Genomic DNA, 15,461 nt, shown 5'->3' on the forward strand with positions numbered 1-15,461 from the left:
GGATGAGTTTGTATTGGGTCTAGCAAATAAGCAGGCTACAACTGTTAACTGTCACAGTAATTAGTTAAATGCTCTGGTCTTCTCTGCAGCCAAGAATTCAGATAGCATTTACTAAATGGGAGCAGGAAGGAAATTCCTAAATTAATTTTCATGTCAAAGTTCTACCTTCTTACAGCCCAATGGAATGATGTTCTTTTGAAAAAAAACATTGGGGAGACACAAATTATATTCTGAGATTTCCTTTTAAGTGAGACAGTCTCGATTTGGCAGTAGATTTAGATGAAGACTAGAGATGGAATAATGAAAACAAACATGGGATTTATTTTAACCATGCACAGAGGCCTGGAGGATGGAGGTGGTGAGATCAGCAGTGAGTCCTGAGGACAGTTATAGCAGCATCATTGAGAACCACCTCAAAGTGGATGCTGTGCAGGAGACAAGTGAGAAAAGAGCGGCAATAGGCAGAACATGCTGTTTTACCTTTTCTTTTCCTTTTTCTGCTGTAAAGCATGCAGAAAGGAGCAATTGCACATGAGATATTGAAAGCAAGGCAATCCCACCACAGGTTGAGGGAATGACCACAACAGGATGCAAGTCCAGCCGCCATGATGCCTCAGAAGGCAGGGATGTGTGTGGCACAGAGGTCTGTTGTACAGTGATTCTCAACAGGAAGTGACTGTGCCCTCCCCAGGGGATTTGGTAATGTTTGAACGTGTTCGCTTGTCTCAATTCAGGGGAGGGTGTACAGGCTTGCCAGGGGTACAGGCCAAGGGATGCTGCTAACCATCCCACAATACACAGAACGACCCCACCCAGCACAGGACTGTCTGGTCTAAAGTGTCAATCAAGACAAGGTTGAGAATCCCTAGGGCGGAGGAGGAAGGAAATACAGACTTAGGCTATGTGAATTAGCTGCAGTGCATTGTGACAAATAATGAAGGGCTGGTTCCTCAATTTTTATAACCTATAAAGGGCCTCTTCTCTCTGTTCTCTCACCTTCTCAAACTGTATTGCACGTAAATTCCATCCAAATAGCCTACTAGGTGGGAAAATTGTGTTAAAAAGAACAGTGTTATTTCTTGGGCTAAGTAGGCAAATCTATTAAGCTTGTGCAGAGCGGTATATTTCAAAGTTGTTCGCAAATGTTACAGGAAAGGCAGCTGGCAGCAGCCACTCCCATGGAAGACAAAAAAGAAGGTGCAGTTCCACTGAGCAGCTAATCCTCAGAGAAGACACCAAGTACAGAAATGTCACTTGAGCCTGTACTGCTGCCAGCAGCTCCACCAGGATACTCTGCATGATCTTAGCATTGGATATGATTCTGATGAAAACTTTCATGGAACAAAATCAAAGGTGTGTGTTATTTTTACTCAATACTTCCATAGGTGATTTGAGTGGCTTTCTGTGAAGAGCCCATTAAAGCAGGGAGATACCAAACAAATCTCACAGAAGAACCACAGAAAGGAGAAGCAAAACCACTGACTGTGTGGAGGAAAAGTTGCTGTGATGGAGGAAAACACTGGATCCCAAGCTTCTTGCAGCTGGGATGGAAAGATGGCAGCACTAAGTTCCCATTCATCTTTATCAAAGCAAGAGCAGAACAGGTCCCCCAGCAACATGCTCCACACAGAATTCCCAGTGAAATTTTCCACATAGTACTGTGGATGGAGACAGAGAGTCACATAATGGATCCTTTTTAAGCACCATTTTTCATTTAGGCCTGATTCAGATGAGCTTCTTTTGCAATGTTCTTCTATGAATGCCAAGAACATGACACCAAGATGGAAGGGCATCCGGTGCAATGACATGAATTAGCTAGTGGTGCACTTCACAGGGGTAATGATGTTATTATGGTGTCAGTGGAAACCTCTGAGTCCACTGAAATCTTAGATGAGATCTGCTCTGATTCCCTGAGACAGCCCAAGGTCTCTGATAATCACTGCAGAAGTCTGAGGAGCTTGTTACTTCGATCTCTCCTAGTTCCAACCATCTGCCTCCCCAGTTCAGTTTAGAGATGACCTCATTATTCCAAACAGGCTGTAAGATGCCCCTGTTCCATGTGATACAGGCAGGAAACACCTCCATGTTGGATGCACCTGTGCTCACACAAACACGCAGACACAGCACTGGCATGCTGAGTCATTAAGAGACACCCTTAATCCAAAAAGTCCTGTGTCCCTCTGGACAATTCTCCCAGAGACTCCGTACAGTATCAAACTTCACTCCCATTTCATAAATCACCCTCTCTACCCCCTTTCTGCCTTGAACATCATCTCCCTTGGGGAAACTCTGAATCCAGTTTCTCACACAAGCCATTCATCCCAGGAGTGGCCCTTGCTGAATGTCAACCATGCAGACATTCATCTTCTTCCCCAAGAAGATTGGCAGGCTCTTTCCTTAGAGAAAGTCTGTAGAAGAAATTCCAGCCCATCCTGCTAAGGTACAGCACTGTTCCCCTATCACTGACAAGCCACGCCCAGTCCTAATGGTAAGAAGCAGAAAACTCCATGGAATTGAGTACCTTTGTAATTTGATTTATTCAGTATTCAAGCTTCTTCTGTGCTCCTGTTTTTCTGCCAGTCTGATGTGTTGCTTCCACTTTTCTCTCTTGCCGGGGACCACCTCGTTCTTCCTGTGTGGTGGCGTCTGTGCTGTGTGGCGGTCCCTGCGAAGCCACACTCATGGGATTGACTCATCCAGCCTGAGTCCAGCCACCCTCTCACCTGTCCCCCACTATATTCATTTAACACATCATTGGGTTTAGCTTTTAGGAAGTTCTCATGTCCCACAGGTTTTGCAGAATTTTTAAAGATATTGAAACAATATCTTTATTTCAAAATGCAAATTGTTATGTAGCTGCTACACAGGAGTGTGTTTTAAGGAACCATTTTCTCCATTGACCTCCATAAGCATAAAAATTATCAAGTTTATTAACATAACCTCGTTTGTTTTTTTTTTAATGGTGGCAGGTGACTAATTTTACAGAAATTAGAGCATGTTTTTTATTTCCTTGAATTCTATGGTCTTTTCATAATCTTCTGGTTACTAAGGGCCATAGCTGGACCTTGGTAGGAGAAATTATACCAAGCATGCAACACCATCCTGTGCCTTGCCTGGTTTTTAATTCAAGTATAGTAATACAAGAGAGGAAAAAATAGAAACATTCATAAAGGGTGTTTCTATGATGTCATTTGCATTCTGCCATTCCAGGAACCCAGAATCCACTTTTTAGATGAGAACCCAATATAGTTTCCCCTTATATTCCCTCTTCAGATTTAAGGCAAAACAAAACAAAATAAAACAAAAACTATGACTCCAAACCCAACTGGAAACCATTCTCTAAATACTTTTTCCAGAAAGCAAAAGCATTCATTATCTTATTATACAATATATAACCTATGTCAGGAAAACATCTGAAATTTTTCTCTCTAAGCCCAGAGCCATGGTTTGGTGACTATATTAAAGATTCCAGAACATTGCTACCAGAAAATTTAGAGTAAGTGTAGGACATACTACCTACATACATTTGGGGCTCATTTATGTTGTCTGGGGCAAAACACCAAGTTAGCAGAATGAAGTCACTGAAAAGAAGCAGGACTGGGAAGAGGAGGTTGGGATGCACAGATCATTCCACAGGGAGTTCCAGAGCTGGAATAGCCTTGTGAGGTTACAGCAAATTGGGGCAAAGGACCTGACCTTTGAAGCCCCACACTGACCAGCTGTTGGTTGTGCTCTGTCCTCTGAAAGGCCTAGATGGCTCTCTACTGCAAAGAACCACCAACCAGAGGAACAAACTCAGCTGAGAGGTTTTGACAGACAAGCTTCTGGACCCTGGAGGACTCAGTCTCAGCCCTGAAGAACAGATCTGGGCAGAGTTCCCTGGTGTCCCCCACAGGTGGAAGGGGTGCTTGACACCTTCCTCCCTCCTTCTCCTCCTCCCATTCCTATTCCTTCTGTCCCTTCTGAGCTCCTCCTTAAGCACAAATTGCATCTGCTACACCACTTTGCCCCAGGGCAAGACAAAGCTGTCCCTTACCCTTCCTAGGAAATCCACACAGAAGCACTTCCTCTGTTTCATTCCACAGGTGGAATTGCCACTCCTAAAACGCAGACACGGGAAAAAGCTTTGGAGCAAAACATGTTTCTAGGGCTCTTAAAATCACAAAGTATGTCAGCCCTGAGAATGGGAAAGGCAATTAGAAGAAATGACAACTGACCCCCAGGGATCTAGCCAAGGGAAGAAGGGGAAGGTAGGTTCGCAGGTGATTAGGAAGACAGCCTGGAGTTTCATGTAAGAGCTGCTCTGTAAGCTGAACCCAGCTCAGCAGCAGCTTGTTCTTTTCAGATCTTCACAGTGACAACTTCCATAGCCCCAGGGATCACACTTCCCAGCTGGAGGGACACCAAGCCTGCAAAGCAAAGGGCCTGTGGCAGGAGGAAGCCAACTCGTCTTTAGAGCTGTGCTGCTAGGACACTGCTCCCCAAAGTCAACACGCATTAAATCACTTCACCCCAGCACAGGTGGGGCTGGAGCTCCTGATGCTATGGATCTGGGTGGGGCCTGAGAGACTGAAGCTCACAAGCCCCAGGGGATTCTCTTGACCCTGCTCCACAAGCCATCTTTGATGAGATCTGGTACCTGAGGTCAGACTTCAGTCAGAGTTGAACCCATATCTCTCTCCCTTTTGGCACGTCAGATGGAGCGCTCCCCCTTGGTACAGCCGCTCACCTAGGAAGCATTTCTTATATGGGAGAGTTGTACTAAAATAAAACATGAGTAGCTTCCGCTCAAAACATGACTTTTGTTATTTTTGGCATAGTAGCTATTTTCAAAATATCAGTTAAGCTGCTTGAGAACAGTAACAGAAATTCAAAACACTAAAAGCATTCAAACCAGAAAGTACTTCCAAGCCACAAGCCAAGGTTACCACCGCTGTTCCGGCACTGGTTCTAGGGTTTTCCTAATCCTTCGGAGTCATCAGACATCCCTGAGGTTTCCATGTTCTTGCCCTTGCCATTTAATTTGGTATTGCTTTGAGGAACGAGTCCCAATTTCTTGCCTGTTCAATGAGATTGCTGAAACTTGGAGTAGATTCTAAAACTCCGTGGGTGCAGCCATGCCTAATCTCAGGCAGACTACATTTAAAGATGGATGGAGAGAGCTGTTCTCTCTCTTCCAGGGTTTTAGCTTCTTTCAAATGCATATGGATGCACAGCAAGCAAGCAGCGATACCACACTTCCCTGGTCATTGAATATCCTGCAGTGTACTCCTTAATTAAAACCAGCATCGCCAAGATGATTGCTTAAGTACCCAAAACCTGGCCGCTTAATGGCCAATCAGAGAACTACATGATCATTAAATCCATTTGGAACCACTCTCTTTCTCTCTCTCTCTTTTTTTTCCCTGAGGTGAATACAATTAAGCTTTAAATATTCTTATTGTTTCCCATCAAGTGTATTTTTTTAAATACTGCTTCCTTTTTTTAGCATCACGACTTCCGTTTCACTTTTTCCATCAGAAATTAACCCTCTAATGGTTCATTATGATTCTTTTAAGCTGGAATTGACAGCGATGCCAGGGATTAAGGAATAATTTGAGTGAACGACACATAGGGTGTTGCCTAGTAACACAGGCTGATCTGTACAAAGCCATAAATTGCAAAATTTCATAGCAGCATAAAAACTTTTACTGGCACTTAAGCATATTTTCCCCTGATTGAAGCGGAATTCATGCAACAATTACAACCACACGACAAAAGCTGGTAATGATTAGCCTTCAAGAGCTGCTGTTATTTCTGACAGTTCCAAAGCTGTTTGTGTTTGTTTCAGGAAAGAAAGCAGCGAATCATTTATGGACCAGCCTCGCTGAAAAGGCGGAATCAAGCCTGTTAATTAGCCAGTGCCAACGCTTTGACTGCAGCTCCCAATGAAGAATAGAAGAGTTATGTAATAATTTATAATTCTAATTAATGTGTCAACCAAAACCAGCACTGAATGTACCCATACGGGCTTCAGAGGGCAGCCCTCCTATTATGTAATGTAATGATAGAAACTCAAACCCAGAAATGGCACAAATGTGCCTGTGACTGTCATCAAGAAAACAACTTCATGAAGATGAAAGATGACAGACAGGAAGGTCATTTTTAGTGATTGTAACAAACATCTTAAGGAACAGTCTCTAATTATTTTTGTAAGTACATAAAATTGCATGTATTCATAAGATACCATATGATGTTTCAATACATTGTGCAATGTCTAAATCAGGTTATGCTTTCAAACATTTACCAGTTCTTTGTGGTAAAAGATTCCAAAAATTCTTCCTTCTAGTTTTTTGAAATGCATAGTACATGACTAGTATATATCCATGTTACTGTGCAATAGCACACTAGAACTTCTTGTACCCATCTAAGTGTTACTTAATACCAGTTGTTCAACTGGAAACTGTCTCAGGATATTGTCAATATCTATAGTTATTGAAGTAAAAATTTCAAAAGGTTGTTAAAGTATTCAGGGGAAGTTATATTCATATTGAATTTATACAGCTTGTTCCGTGGTAAGGCATAGCCGGTCCAAATAATGTATGGATTGTGGGAGCGATCATTCATCATCACACCCTAATACACACACACACACACACACACACACACACACACACACACGTGCACACACGCAAACAGATAAAACAAATGAGTGTTTCACTGACAGGAGACTGGAAGATTTCTTTTTCTCGGGCACACACATATTTCTATGAATAAATTCACCAACGTAAAGGGATTCATGCTATAGCTCAAGAAAATTGAGAAGTAAATGCTTTGATCCTTTCATAAACTTTTCATTCTTCTGGTTCTGGCTTGAATAAAAATGCTTCTGAAATTTAATAGGTAATGCAGGCACGAAAGAATGCCCTGTGAAAAACACAGGAAGTGTTGTATATTCAGGCTTAGTCCTTCCATCAATTTCGTGGCTGAGCTTCCTGGTGTACATTTTGATGAATCCTAATTCACTTTCTTTGGAGCCTCAGAATGTCAAACTTCTAGCTTGATTTCTCAGAGTGCCCCCAGCCCTCACACAGCCTCGGCATGAGACTTGCAAAGATCCAGATAAAATGGAACAAGAACTACTGAAAAGTAGAAGGGGAGATAGCTAAAAATAATAAAAACCGATGAGGAAATCCCCCTAATCCGAAGATCCCAGGCCCTGGAAAGACAATCGACACACCACGAGTAACACCTGGAATGCACAGAAATGGTCCAAAAGTCTGATGAGCCTACTATTGAGAGACAGTGGGTCCATGAGAAAGTGTCTTAACCCCCTGAATCTCAGTTCCCTCCTCCATAAAATCAGGAGATTAAATCTGATGAGCTCTGAGATCCTTCACCGCTCCGAGATGCTATGACAAATCCTTCCACTGCTCTGGGACAGAGTCTCCACGGCTTCCTGCTCCATCACCCTACTGCAAGCAGCAACAGGGGAAACCGCCCTCAGAGCTGGTAGTCGAGGTAGCCAGAAGCCAAGATGGTCAAGGTGTGGCCTACTTGGCAAACCTGAGACGGCACGTGACAAACAGAGACCTGCGGGGTTACTGGGCCCAGTGCTCAGCACAAGGCACTCACAAGAACCATCTCTCACTGCTGTTTCTCTTCGACACACAAACCTCCACATAAGTTTGCTTCTTCTCCCTGCCTCATGGAGTGAGCCGTGACGAAGTGCCAATTATGAGTACTGAAAACTAACTTAGAAAATAGCAGGCAAGCTAGGCATGGCGGCACACACCCGTGATCCCAGTGACTCCGGAGGCCGAGGCAGGAGGATCGCCAGTTCCAGGCTAGCCTCAGGAACTTAGCGAGGCCCCAAGTGACTTAGTGAGACCCGGTCTCAAAGTAAAAAATATAAAGGGTTGGAAATGTGGCTCAGTGGTAAAATGTCCCTGGGTTCCATTCCTAGTATTGGGGAAAAAAAAAATAGTAGTACCTTTTCTGGATTCTGTATAGATTCATAGTAACACTTTAGTCACTAATTGCATTTTAAAGTTGGTCACCTTCAATATTTTGAAAATAAGTTGACACTTGTTAATTAAGTCCTAATGATAAGTGAAGCATGTTTTTCTACACTGTGTTAGGAAGCAATATGAACTTCAGATTCTTGACTGAAATGCATTAGATGGATCATAAATATTTCATGTTTGATTGAAACTAATTCATTCTGCAAAGAGGCTACAGATCATGCACTCAGTATTTTACTGAAGATCAAAAAAGCACACTGAGGGTAAAAGACCTCTGAACACCCTGCTGCAAACAGCCCACGAAAGGAACAAGTAGATTCAGCAAGTTGAAGTTCATCTGTTGTCCCTCATAAGTTTAAAGAATTCAGATTCTCAGAAATATATTCTCTAAAGCATATTACTTGAAATTCTGTAAGACTTCTTTAAAGATGAATATTGTATAATCTTTAATTATAAAAGTAGGAATTCTAAATTGTATGATTCCAGTTTACTACGTTAGCCAGCATCACTGAAGAGCTTTAGACACTTCATTACGCAAGTGTCATGTGCTTTATTAAAAGCCACTGGCCCAAATTGACAGGTGGGAAATTTTGTAAATCTGTCTTTAAAAAAATAATTATTCTATCCCTCAACTTCATAACTTAGGAGTAAGTTCCATGTAGCCAAAATTGGGAAATTCCAGGTTATTAACCAACTACAGGGTAAGTTCCAAAATATGTTTTTGCCTTATCTACACTGTTATTTCATTTCCAAAGGAACGGAGCAATTGTGCTTTTTATAACATTTGAAGACAGTTTTATTTTAATAGTCCTTGGCATTTTGTTTGGGTTCTTTCCATTTATATGTTGGACACACAAATTGCCTAACATAAGAGATCCAAAGATTTGAAGAGGATCAGTTTTCTTAGCATACACTTGAAGGCAGCAAACTGTTCTAATAAGGCACTTTTTCTAATAGGAACTCATTAGAAATCTCCTACCTTTTAAACAAGGTGCAACGGACAGTGTCATTATCACCTGTTGTTCTAGGATTTGTAATGGGAGAACTATTAAAAGGTAACTTAGTGAAGGAGAGATATGAAGCAGGACCTTGCTATTCCTTTCTATTAGGAGGAGTGGCTTGCTAACTCCAGGAAGACTGGAAAGTGGCTTTCAGCTTGAAGACTTAGAAAGTGAAGTAGGTCAAAGGGCACTACATCTATTTTCAATTACGGAGACTTACAGTCCTCAAGCGCCAGAGTCAGCCAGAATCGCCTGAGACCTGGGGATCATAATGAAAACATCTTATAGTAAAATGCATTCCCCATAGGTTTAAATGCAAAATGAGACCCCAACTTTTTATTACTCACCAAATGAAAATGTGCAGTCTTTTTCCCCTTTTAAGGTCAAGTATGCAGTATTTTGGAAAACAAACCATAAAAACATGATTAGAGAGAACAGAGGAAGTCATTATTATCTCCAGTCATAAAGAATGTAGCATCGTTCTATCAATCTAATGTATCTTTGTAACAGCGGTGGCAGCATGTGGCACGGCTTAAATTGCAAATACAGTATTTAAGAAAAAGTGTGGATTAAAAGAGTCCTGAAACTGGGAAATAACCTCATGGGATTAGATAATTGTTATAAAGTCTATTCCTTCCCAGACACCCACTTAACACCATATGCTCCGTGTTATCTACCTACCCAGAAATAACACATTCATCAGGACAAAAGTCACAAAGGAAGCCCAGGATGTGTCATCCATGGCTAATGGACAGTCATGTTGTGACATATGGTATAGAAAACTAAAATAACTGTGGAGTCAATGTGGAGCTATTGAAACTGAATCAGTAAATAGGTATGATATCCTTAGTCTGCTTTGCCTTCTCAGAAAGATTTATAACTCAAAAATCAGAGATGGCAAGCTGGGTCTTCTCAATGTTACTATCAGGACAAACGTCATTCAAAGTCTTATCACAAAGGCAAATAATTCAGCTTTTACGAGCGCGAGTTTATCATTGATGCTGTGTCGGGTTTATAACAGCAATTGCTTGCTATCCATCAGAGTTAGGGCAGTTAAAAGTCCTCTGCTAGAGACAGTTGGATCAACTTAAACACCAGTTTGAAAAATATGTTTAAGAAACTAAACGAAATGACCTGAAATATGGTTAGTGCACCCTATTATACATGAGATTCTCACCCGTGGGACTTTTTCAAGTCAGGTTATCTAGAAGAGGACAAACTTCTAAGCCAACCTCCAGGCTCACAGGATTTCATGTTTCAGGACCTCGATGGCTTCCATGTCCAACCTGTCTCCTCTTAAGTGACATTTTCTGCAGACTTTGGTTCTCAGTGAAATTAAAGGAGGTAATTCCTAGGAACAGCTTCACTGCCTGCCCTGCAAGATGAGGGGATCTAAACAGAATAATTCACTTTCCGACTGAGAGAAAGTGCAAGATGACTTTTTGTTTTGGGTGGTTCTCTGCTTTTCAGTTTCGCTTTTTGGTGTTGGTGGTTTCGTGGTGGTTGTTTCTGTAGAGAGTGAAGATGTTACAACCCCAAGTCACGTGCTCCTATAAATTAGCAGGGCAGCAGCCTCTGTCCAGGGCACTTTGCTCTCATCCCAGGGGTTTACCAGTGTGATGAACTAGATCAGCCGGATACATAAGAAATAAAACTGACCTTCTAGATCAGCTAAGGAAATGCCAGGCCCCACTTGTTACTAAAATCTCAGTCGAAGCCCACGTAGACCAAGAATTATAGAGAGGAAGCCATAGGTGTGGGCAGCAAGCAAACTGAAGATTCTCCATCAGGCCTCAGTTTTTTTAAATTTTTCTACACACATCTCATAATAAGACCCAGGATTTGGTGAGGCACTGCTAACTGTAACTGTTGAGCTCGTCAGAAAAATTGGCATAAAAGAAATCAAAATTTATGATCTTACAAAGCAGTGTTTTTTTCTCATGCCCTCAAGTTACATGTTCACCAGATTCTACGTTGGTTTAGACTGAGAACTTGAATATTTATTTATGTCGTCAGTTCTTTTAAAGATAATGTTCCGGCGTGCACCCGCCCTCCGCTGGCTCTGCGGGTTCCTGGGTCTTCTCGACTTTTCCCCTGGCCACCGTGCGGGAGGGAGGCCGAGATGGCAGGTAAAATCGCCAAGGCTCAGGTCGCCCAAACTGGCAGTGACACCATCTTTGGGAAGATCATCTGCAAGGAAATCCCCGCCAAAATCATTTTCTAGGATGACCAGTGTATTGCTTTCCATGACATTTCCCCTCAAGCACCAACACATTTTCTGGTGATACCCAAGAAACATATAGCCCAGATTTCTGCTTCAGAAGATGATGATGAAAATCTTCTTGGACATTTAATGATTGTTGGCAGGAAACGTGCTGCCAATCTGGGCCTGAAGAGGGGTTATCGAATGGTGGTGAATGAAGGTGCAGATGGTGGACAGTCTGTCTATCACGTTCATCTCCATGTTCTTGGAGGTCGGCAGATGAATTGCCTCCTGGCTAAGCATGTATTGGGGACAGTTTTCCCTTCTCTAGGCAATGATTATGTTTGCATTTTTCAATATGTTAAGCGCATGATTATTTTTGCCTGGGTCTGGAGGTATTAAGGAAATACTTTTAAACACCTATACATAATAAAGACATTGTTGCATGGTAAAAAAAAAAAAAAAAAAAAAGATAATGTTCCTTTCCAATTGGCATTTTAGTTATCATTAAAAATGGGATAAGTGCCACTTCAAAGCAAATCAATAATATAATAGTTCCACTGTCCCTTTGAGTCCTTCTTGGTCCATGGATCTGCCACGCATTTCCACAGAAGATGCTATTGAGCAGAGGGGAGAGCAGCTAAGGTGTACGGGTCCATAAAAATGCATGTGTGTCCAGCTGAGTTCTCTGCACTGCCCACTCCACGTCTCCAGCAGTGGCTAAGCACCTACAGTTACAGGAAGTAGTAAAGAGGCTGAAATATCCACACGAGTGAGTCAGTGCTGATGGCAAGACTGAGTGCGGAGTGAATGAATGCTTTCATCTTGCCTGAGACTGTATGTCCACATATGAAATCCTGGTAGGCTCCGTAGGTGGTTATGGTGTTAGTTATTTTATTCTCCTGAATCCCATTCTCACGTGAGCCAAGAGCTACAGGAATCCCATTCTTTCCATTAATTTGATACTGTAATTAAACAAAATGCATCTTCAGAAAGAAGCCTGGTTCAACGTGCCAGGCGACTGATGAAAGTTGAAGGCTGGCGCGGGGTCTGGGCCCTTCACCCCTTGCTTTGTCTTTGACCTTGGCCAGGAGAAGGTAAGGTTTGACAGCACAACTCACATAAATTCACCCGTTCATTCCAAATTAATTTTGAGCACCTGGCATTGTTAAAATTTTGAGCACATGGCATTTTAAAAAAAGTATTTAAAACAGAAAACCTCTATCATCATAGAAAATGATTTTTAGAAGGAGAAAAAAAAAGATAATGAACACAATGGAGAAGTGACATGAGTAGATAAATAAAATATATAAAAAGAAAACTTAAACCTGGCCACAGGAAAGTGACTACTGGATTTTGGAAGAGGCTAGGGACTCCTGGCATCGGGAGAGACCTCATTGAGATGGTCCCCTAAAGCAGATTCAAAGGTGATGAGAAAATGAGTCACAGCAATACTGGGAGAAGAGCAGTCCAGACAGAAGAGCAAACTAAAAAAAGAGCATTTGCAGATTGTGCAGGGATCGTGAAGGTTATTTTAGACATTTATCATTGTAGATAATCTTCTGGATTCATTCAGAGACAAGGAGAATCACACTATCACATAAATACTTAAGATTCTATAGATGGTACATAAGTCTTCATGTCTACTACCTCCACAGAACATCAGGGATAGTGACATATTTGGAATGGCTCCCCAAGGTCTCTTGTTTTTCCAGTCAGAGGAAGGGAGTCCCAAGGGGTTAGAGAGTCTGGTGGCAGATCCAGGGGAATCCAGAGCTCCAGAGGCTCATTCTCATTCTTCTACTGGTTCCTCACTTGGATATTTCTCTTACTTGAATTATTCACACCTTATACTCTAGGTTTATTCTAAAGTATGGTGGAGAATCATTGCATCATGTTAGGGAGAAAAATTTCTTTGGTGTTTTAGGGATATGATTTGCTTTATTTTTTAAAAGTCACACTTAGCTACTATGTAGAGAATAAACCATAGGTAGACACAGAGACACCAGCTAGGAAGCTGTTGTGGTATCCTCTACACCTAGAAAAATGCCTGTCAAAGGAATTAATTAGTTACTACAGATAAGTGCATCACAGAGATCAGATACTATTTCCTAAAAATTATTTTATGCTTGACACTTTGCATGTGCATTTGACACAGAGTTGCCAAAAAATAATAAAAATAGAGTTTTGCTGATTTCTGTTCTGGAAAGATGGAATAAAGAGGTATATTTTACTATTTCTTCTGCTTAGCACAACTTAAATCCTGGAAATTATATATGAAATAAAAACAAGAAGACTCTGAAAGAGGGTAAGAAGCAGGCCACTAGCAAGGGACCTAGGGACCTCAGGACCCTAGGAAGACATCGTGGTAAATTCCTGGGTTTTCTTTCTGCCTCTTATATAACAGCTTTGGAATTCAGTAATATAACAACCCAGAAACACCGATTGACATAGACAAATAAACCCATCAAAAGACTGCTACCTCTAGCCAAAGGACCAAAAAGAGGAATCCTAGCAAAAAAAAAAAAAAAAAAAAAGAGAGAGAGAGAGAGAGAGAGAACACTTTGGATAATAGCTGCTCTTTTTTAGCCAAATGCAACAGAAAATAAGGAAGGAAGGAAGGAAGGAAGGAAGGAAGGAAGGAAGGAAGGAAGGAAGGAAGGAAGGAAGGAAGGAAGGAAGGAAGGAAGGAAGGAAGGAAGAAGAGAGAAAGAAAGACAGACCTGTGGCCTCTCCCTCATTCACACCTGCAAAAGTCAAGTGTAGAGCCTTCAACCAGCCCCCATCCCTGTGAGATGATCATAAGGCACCCCAACAGTCTTGCCAGGGTGGAGTCAGAAGGAGCCAAGTGAGGACCTGTGACTTTCATCCCCACTAGCAAGGAATAAGGTCCCCATGGTGTCTGCAGAGACCACAAGGAGTTGGGAATTCCACTTCGCCCTTCTCCCAGCAGGAATGAGCATCTCTCCCAATAGAAAATCGACAGTTTTGCTGTAGCCCAGGGGAATCACTGTGGTGTCAGTGGAGACACCAGGTAACCAGAACTCTCCTGCCCAACAGCAAGGAAGAGCTTCCCCACCAGGATTAAGAAGAGACAGAGTGGGGACCCTGATGTCCAACTTCACCTAGAAACACTGAGTCGACACTCTTCTTTCTCCTGCATAGCAGTGTCAGAGAAAGTCAGATAAAGTGAAGGGTTTGAATAAGATACAGAGTTTCATAATCTAATGTGCCAAATATCCAGGTTCTAATAAAGAAGCAAAAGAACCAGGAAATCTGAACGTGGATGAAAAAGAATCCTTCGATAAATGCTGACCCTGAATTAAAAATGATGTCAAAATTATTTGAAACCGATTTTAAGCAGTCTTGATAGAAACAGTTTGATAAGCACTTACGAACAACCTTGCAATGGACTGAATATTTATGTCTCTTCGAAATTCATATATTGAAATCCTAACCTCCAAGGTAATGAGATTAAGAGGAGGGCCTTTGGGAGGTGATCAGGTTATGAGAGCAGAGCCATCATTAATAGGAGCAGTGTCTTTATTTTTAAAAAGTGTCCCAGAGAGACCTGTATTCTTTCCCCATATGGGGTAAGAAGGCATCATCTATAAACCAAAGAGTAGGACCTACTAATAGGCAATAGATAGGCCTACTCCCTGATCTTGAACTCCCCAGCCTCCAGAACTATGACAAATTTCTTCTGTTTAAAAGCTACTCAGTTTAGAATATTTTGTTACAGTAGCCCAAGTAGACAAAGACAGTGCTTAAAATAAATTAAAAAATGAAAAACCTCATCATGTACAACCACAAGAACAGGAAGTTATATTCCATGTATGTGTGATATGTCAAAATACATTCTGTCAATGTGTAATTAAAAAGAATAAATAAATAAACAGCCTCAGCAGAGACGAAGAAAGTCTCAGCAAAGAAATACAAGATATAAAGATGAACCAAAGTTTAGAATTGAAAGTTTAGAACTGAAAAAAATCTGCTGACTGAACTAAAAAATCTCAGTGACAGGCTCAACAGCAGAATGAAGGGAACAGTAGAGATTACCCAATCTGAAACACTTTGATCACTAAGCCAAAAAGAAGCATTAAACAAGACCTTAGAAAACCATGGAGGAAAACAGAAGATATAACATTTATATCACCAGAATCACAGGAGAAGAGGAGGCCCAGGAATAAAAAAAAAAAAATCCCCAGAGAAATAAATTCTTAAAACTTTATGTATTTGGCAAGAGACATAAAC

At 41.5% G+C, this 15,461-nt stretch overlaps 1 pseudogene across 1 annotated transcript; it reads left to right on the forward strand.

Annotated features, from left to right (window-relative positions):
• Positions 1-11,061: 11,061 nt before the first annotated feature.
• LOC306671018 (adenosine 5'-monophosphoramidase HINT1-like) lies at positions 11,062-11,672 on the forward strand (annotated as a pseudogene). The gene has a single exon. The product of its transcript is annotated as an adenosine 5'-monophosphoramidase HINT1-like (transcript).
• Positions 11,673-15,461: the final 3,789 nt, after the last annotated feature.

This window comes from Sciurus vulgaris, assembly GCF_902686455.1.
Source record: "Sciurus vulgaris genome assembly, chromosome: 10".
Taxonomy (NCBI): Eukaryota; Metazoa; Chordata; class Mammalia; order Rodentia; family Sciuridae; genus Sciurus; species Sciurus vulgaris.